The following is a 7,252-nucleotide window of genomic DNA, read 5'->3' on the forward strand; positions in this document are numbered from 1 at the left end:
AAAGCACGGGCGGGTACCTCCCTGACCCACTGAATACAACAAAAGAAAGGGGAAGGACGTAACATAGAAAAAGTAGGCTGATCCAGATAAGCATCCTTTTGCCTTTAGTGCTTGGTAGGAGCAGCTGAGGAGCATACGCTAGAATTAGAATCACGCGTAATGAAGCGCTTGTCTTACTTATCTAAAACATAAAAAAAGCGTGCTACAAATAAGCGGCGTATGAACGGAACGAGACCCTTCGAAAGACGAGACTCAGATCGGAGATCAAAAAGCCCTTTCTTTACGTACTATTCATTTTCTGATTTGGAAGATTTTGTATATTCTGCAGGTGCAGATTCGGCGTCTGAAACAACGTATTCGGATGCCATATATCCCCCCCTTATTACATTACTCGGTGGATTTGGAATTTATTAATGAAAAAATCTCCTCCTTTCAAGGAAATGGACTTATGAAATTTAGCGTCTGAAAAGCTATCTCTAGCTTCTTATGATGTGTCGTATGAAACAGCATTTTGTTCTGCTTTTGATTCCGCGGACTCGGATGCATCAGTTTAGGCTTCGGCGTCGGCCTAGGCTTCTTTATACGTTGGATTTGGTACTATAGCCTATGCTTTAGGAATAGGCTCCGGCCCCATAGCTTAAGGTGGAAAGGATCCTACATACTTTTCACACAGACGAAAAATTGGAAAAAACAAATCATCAACTTCAACTGCTGAATGCCCGGGGGTATTCTTATTGTGGTTATAGACCCGCTTGGCTACTGGAATCATTTATTCCCCTCTATTCTAGCTTCAAATTTGGCTTAAGTTTCGGATTCTTAAGATTAGGGGGAAACAGGAGCTTTTGGTTTGGATGCTTCGGTGGGTTCGGATGAAACAGAGGATTCTTACTCCTCAGTGGATGATTCGGCATCCTCGGGTGCTTATGTGTATGCTTTATAAGTTTAGGAAATTAAAATCCTATTTCTATGCCTTCCGCAACTAGGTTTTATGCTTTACTTTAACCTTCCCCTTAGGGCCAAGCAAGGGCTTTCCTTTCCGCCCTCCCTCTACAGACTTTGTCTTAAAAAATTCTTTGGTTTTCAACCTACACCTGTAATCTACATTACGTGTAGCGATGATCCGAACTTCCATTTTTATTTCGTTTTAGAACCCCCTGGACCTGACTTGGATCTTGAGTTGAGATTGGCCGCTCCGGCAATAGCCCCTTGACTTACGAAATATTCTATTCATTTCCCACCCACCGCCCATCATGGAAATAGGCTTCTTAAGCCCGACTTCATTCTTCTTGAATCTCAGCCAAAACGGCCGTTGGATTTTGGGTTGAATCTGCTGCTTCTGGCTAGGAATAAATCCTCTCTGCTCCGATTTAGGTTCTATATCTATCCTCCGCCCTGGAGAGGTGTAGAAATTGTTAGAATTAGAAATAGATAGGAGTCGGAAAGGAGTGATCGAGGACAGGTCATAACCCAGAGAGAAAGGCTTCTTACTTAACTAACACCAACCCAAGCGAAAGCATCTCTATATTTATGTTATTACAAAAAAACTCCCTTAAAGAAGCTCGCATGCTGCTAGAGGAAGGCGGCTTCCACTGAAGGTGAATCAACTTATTCGCCTCTTAGGTTACTAGCGCATTTCAAAAAGAAGACAGAGGGAAGGAAGTCAACAAGGGAATCAAACCCAGGACTCGATTACTGACCCTGGTTTGATCTTGCTCCTCTCCCTATCGGCTTTAGTAGCAGCCCTTCGGACTAGCTAAGGTGCCAGTTAGTTATCTCTTTTCTTTCTCGCCAAGGGACTCCAACCAACATAGGGCGGGCCCTCTGCTTAAAGAGCTTGACTTCAAATCCTGATCCGCTAGCTGACGGTGCTTGCGCTGAGTCTCGGTATTCGTTCCTTCTCTAAGCCCTCTATAAGCACTATAAAAGACCGTAACTGAAACAATCAGTCTTTCTCTGTATCATTTGAAAATCATTCATTGAACCTTGCGAGCGGGACACAATGCCTCGGTTTAGAATATCCCTATGGCCGGCCGGCTTCCACTCCGGATTCAACTCCTGCCTGAGCTAGGAGTTCGAGTTGGAGCTGCCTGAGGAGCGAAGCACTTTACCGAAGGTGAAGGAGCGAAAAGCAGTAGTTCGAGGTTCTAGCTGCCTTAGCTTCCTCCGAGCTTAGGGACTGTTGCTTCTGTCTGCCATGTCTCTCTGGAGTTAGCACTACTGGTTGGGAGTGGTGTTTCAAGAGGAGTTGGCAAAGGGTTAGGGTAAGCTGTTGCTCCTTCTCTTTCATCTCGGACTCCCACCTCGAGCGGGTGGACCTCTCTTCCTTCTGGAATTTTAACCATAGCTGCTAGGGTGGCCAAAGCATCGGCGAACCGGTTATCGCTTCTGGGTAAGTATGTGAACGTGATTTTCCTGAACTGCTGGACCAATTCAGACAAGCGACGGTGGTACAGAATTAGCTTGGAGTCCTTCGTCCTCCAGTCCCCAATAATCTGGCAAATGATTAGGGTCGAGTCCGGTTGCTGGTCTTCTCAATCGGCGAAGCCTAGTCCTCTCAAGCGGCGAGGCCTATATTCCCACCCTGTCTCTGAAGTCTTCTCAAACGGCGAAGCCTTGCCCGAAATAACATAGTTAGCATAACGTTACACTCGTTCCCCACGACTAGTGTGGAACTCATTCCACTCAGATTCTTACTTGCTTTCCCATAAGAAGAAGGAGGGAGGGATAATTATATGAAAAAGGGATGGATAAAGGAGCCTGTCCTCTCGAGTTGACTTTGAAAGGATCTATTCATCATTGCATCCTTTTCCTTTTAAATCTGCCTATCCTTTTCAGTCCATTTGGTGATCATCGACGCATCGGCTCAAACGCCAGGCTTCCCGTAAGTCTCGTCGCTCCAGAACAATGAACTTTCAACTTATGGCTCGCCCCTATCTTCCTCCTTAGTACCTGTCCCCGCGGGGAATCATCTCTATCTTTATCTTTGGGTGAAACTCAGTGTTTTATTGCCCCTATTTGTTTGATCTTCTTAAAGTCTTGCTACACTACAGGACACGAGTCTAGGGTGAAGTTGAAGCAGACACGGTCAAGTGAAGTCGACTTCACAAGTGATTCAACATAGCATATGGGAAATAATAAAGAAGAGAAGGGTCTCGCCCAGGTGGCTCCCGCAAGGTAACGACTTCAAACTCAAACAAAGAACGTTCTTCTCCAAGGCATGAGTAAAATAAAATGCTGTTCTAATGCAAGACCCGTCGATAAGCTAAGGCTACGACATGAAGGAAGGTCAGAAGAACTACAGAACCACGCCCACCAGAGCTAAAGGAGACTGAAGGGAGTTGCGGGAGGAAACCGAAAGATAGGTAATCCATATGGTGAAACATGAGAAAGAGGGATTGCTTAAACCGGAATAAATCTAGTCCACCCACACAACGACCGACGGACTCGTGGTACTGAAAACCTCATTAGATGAGAAGGTAGTTGACTGGCAGACCCCTGAACGTACGTTAGCCAAAGGCCCCTATCAACTCAATCTGAAAAGGGAATAGACCGCCTCCGGCGAAACGCCCCGTACGACCTGCGGGAGGTGAAGGTCGCTGGCTTGACCGTGGGCCGTGGTATCTGACGGGACATTGGCCTCCCTCCCGCTACGGCTCGCTCTACCTTCTTTTAGCTATAGGCGTGTCCAATCCGATAATAGTCCGTTCCACATCATTGCATGCAAGGAAGCTCGGTGGGGTTTCATACGAGGGTCCTGCGTACTGTGCCATCGCCCAACCAGTACAGTACGGCCATCCCTGCTATGGTCAACAAGCTCTTGTGTATGGACTTGCGGTAAGCCGCCATTTTGTGTACGCACCGTCCCTTCGCAGTTTCGGTGAGTAACCGCCGGTGTCTGCTGTTCTCATCGTTTCACCGGACCTTGAGTTGCCCTACCCAAACAGGTTTGTCTAGTTGGGCTTAATGCGTCCCCGGTTTAGAAAGACGCCCCACCCCCTGCTGCGCCTGTCTTTGCTTGTCTTTTCACCTTTTTGATTTCTTTTCCGGTTTTTCTGGTACTCTTTCCTGTGATTGTATGGGATATTCACCTTTATGATAACAAGGTGGTGCTTGGGTAGGTCTTCTCTGATTACGTTCGGACGTGACAGGGAAGCCGGAAGGTCCAGGGACATAGCCGACCGATTCATTCCCCATCCAGCACTTAACCGACGAAAGAGAGGGGGACGCGGCCCGCCGCCATATGATACGGATACTATTTTACTTTGACTCTTCCTTTGTGGGAGAGGGCAAAAATTCAAGATGTCTTTTTTTGTTTTGGCGATAATCACTTCTGGGAGGGTGAATGCCAGGTTCCACCACAAGAAAGAAGGACAAATGGAAGTGGACTGGGGGGTCGTCATATGTTTTAGGTGGGGTTTTCTGAAAGAGTGCCCTTTCCTCAGCCTCCAATCGGGTCAGAACAGAGGACTAATCTCACTAGAATTGCAGTCCGCCCCGGCCTCCACTTAGTGAGTTTCGCCTCAAAACCAAAGGGAATAGCAGAATAGAGACAAGTTCCGCTGTGAATGAAGTCTACGTTCCGTAGACTAAACTTCACGGTTATGGATACGAGTTCCAAAGGCTCCACCAAGTTCTGTCTATAGCTCGTTCATAAATTCACTCGACCACTCAGACTTAACGAGGAAGTCCACGTAGACTTGACGATAACTTGTTAGACGAGTTCCGTGTAGCCGGTGAGTATGAGTACAGCCTATGAAACAGGCTTTGAGTTCCGTTGCATTGCAAGAAATCATTCCCGCCATTCTCCCTTCCAGTGAACTCCACGTGTCTGCTCCGGCTACGAAGCGGTGGAGAAGAGTTCCCGAAGTACACTTGTTGCTTCGACTTCATTCATACACTTGTCAGCTCAGTTAGTGAAGGCAACGTGTGAAACGTTGTCTCCACTGCTCGTGAAACGGAGGAGAGTAGGTCAGTATAAGGAATGTTTATCGAGCTCAGGTACGGGCGACTCAGTCACATGTGCTCGACTGAATATGCAGCCACGGAACTGCTAAATCCCTCGTGAGACTCCAGTTCCGGTCAATCGTGCTTGTCAGCCTTCATCACCGCAGCTTTGGCGACCCGACTGAACGAATGTGGTGACGCGACTTGTGTAGCGAGGGACTTTCCGCAGTGAAACCTGTCAAGTTCAGTCTATGAATCCACAGTGGGACGTTCTCAATCCAAGGTGGACTTTTGGGTCAAAGCCTAGACCAAAGGTGCCTAATAGCGCAGGGAGACTAATCGGGTAGCGAATCCCATCCTCAGCTAAACCAAGCCCCGGGTGGTAGCCTAATCGAAGAAGTTGTTGAGCTTGTGCCCAAGCCCGCCTTTTTATAAAATCTCAACGTGGGATAGAGGAGGTTTGGAACCCTCATCGCGAATTTCATGTGGGATATCCACAAAGGATACCAAGGATGGTCGTGGATCAATACAGGATCGAGAAGAAGGGACTGAACTTGAATGAAGCTTGGGTTGACGGGGTCGCTATCAAGGTAGGAAGATCACTAGTGAACCAATCTTGGGAGTAAAGCATGATGAATTCTTCCTCAACATCAAGTTCACCAACTACAGTGATAATGGTTCCGTTCATGGGAAACTTGATACTGATATGATATGAGGATGCCACAACCAAGTTGGCGTGGATCCAAGGTCGTGCTAGCAACATTTTATATGTTTATAGTATGTATATCCACTACATGGAATAGAGTTGACCGAACAAGGGGTCCCACTTGGAGATTAAGTCGAACTATACCTTGCGCGGTTCGAGTGGTCCCGTCATATGCACGAACAGCTGTAGTGAGGAGCAAACCAGGAGGGGTCCAAATTCAACTGCCTAGCTGTACTCAATGTGCTTTTATTAAATTTTGCATAAGTTTCTATCAAGACCCTCTTGATTTGGTAGTGGTCTACAAAGGCCTCTACATACAGGGGTCGAGTATGGGGATAGCGAATGTAAAGTCAAAATCATTCTGAGTGAAGGTAATTGGTTGGGGAGAAAATAGACTTCCCACCATAGCTTGCAAACCCTCAGGTGGAATGGAATTAGGGACGCTTGCTTGTGCTAGCCTTTGCCAGCCCGATGGACTTGTGAAGTGGACAGAAGTTCCATAATCGAGATCTGGGCAGGAATATTTTCTTCAACGGGTCTGTAGGAGATATAGAAGGATGGCTTCGACAAAGCAGGCTGAGTCCCAACTGGTTGAGACTGTGGCTGCGAATGAAAAATTCTTCCTGATCTGGTGGTATTGACTGATGCTGTCTGTAGCACAAGGGAAGGGTATTGATGCAAAGATCATCAAGCCTCAATGGAATGGACCTAGCCAAGTGTAGGATAGCCGTTCTGCTAGGCTTCCCCGCCATGTCGATGGGCGCCCCGACCGCTGCTTGGAGTGGGGTAGCATAAGTCGTTTCCAGTGAAGGGGTGAGCTGTTCTCGAGGATCTGCCACCTCGAGGACTGAAATGTTTGGAGTAGTAGAAGATGGTTGAGGATTTTGTGCTACAAAAATGGGCATAACCATAGGAGGAGGAATCATCACTAGCGGTTGTTTAGGTGCCGTAGACTGCTTGTCAAAGTTTCCATAACAGGGTGCACCATAAGGATGAGAAGTCTGATTAAGGCTAGCTTGTTGTTGTTTTGGCATGCTTGAAGACGTTTGGCTCTCCATGGGAGCCTTGCCCTCTCTCTTCACATGGTCAGGAAGTGGATTCGTGAACCATGTGAAGAGAGAGGTTCGATGGAGCAGCGGTGGATGTTGAGGGTTGGATAAAATTCCCATCAAGTTGGATCTTACCCTCCTCAATGAGGTCTTGAACAAAATGCCTAAGAGCTATGCATCTGTTAGTGCTATGCCCAACATAACGATGGAATTTGCAATATTTGTTGGGGTCATAGCCTAGAGGCTTAGGTTCTGGAGGCGGTCGATAGGTAGGCAAGCCCATCATGTTTAATGAACTTTACTTGTCAAAGATAACCCGGTCAGCAAAAGAAGTCAATTGTCGACGCCTACGCTGACCATTGCTTTGACCTTTCAAATTTGACTCTTGAACAGGAGCACTCTGGACTGTCGAAGCGATGGGAGCTACCTAGCGTGGCTGCTGATTTTGATGTTGTTGGGATGAAGGATATTTTTTTTGTTGCCCTAATTGGAGTGGAGCACAGGAGTATTGCTGTGGAGGTGGTTGACTCTGAACTTGAGATTGCTGGTAGGT

The sequence above is a fragment of the mitochondrial genome of Camellia sinensis, assembly GCF_055761805.1.
Source record: "Camellia sinensis mitochondrion, complete genome".
Taxonomy (NCBI): Eukaryota; Viridiplantae; Streptophyta; class Magnoliopsida; order Ericales; family Theaceae; genus Camellia; species Camellia sinensis.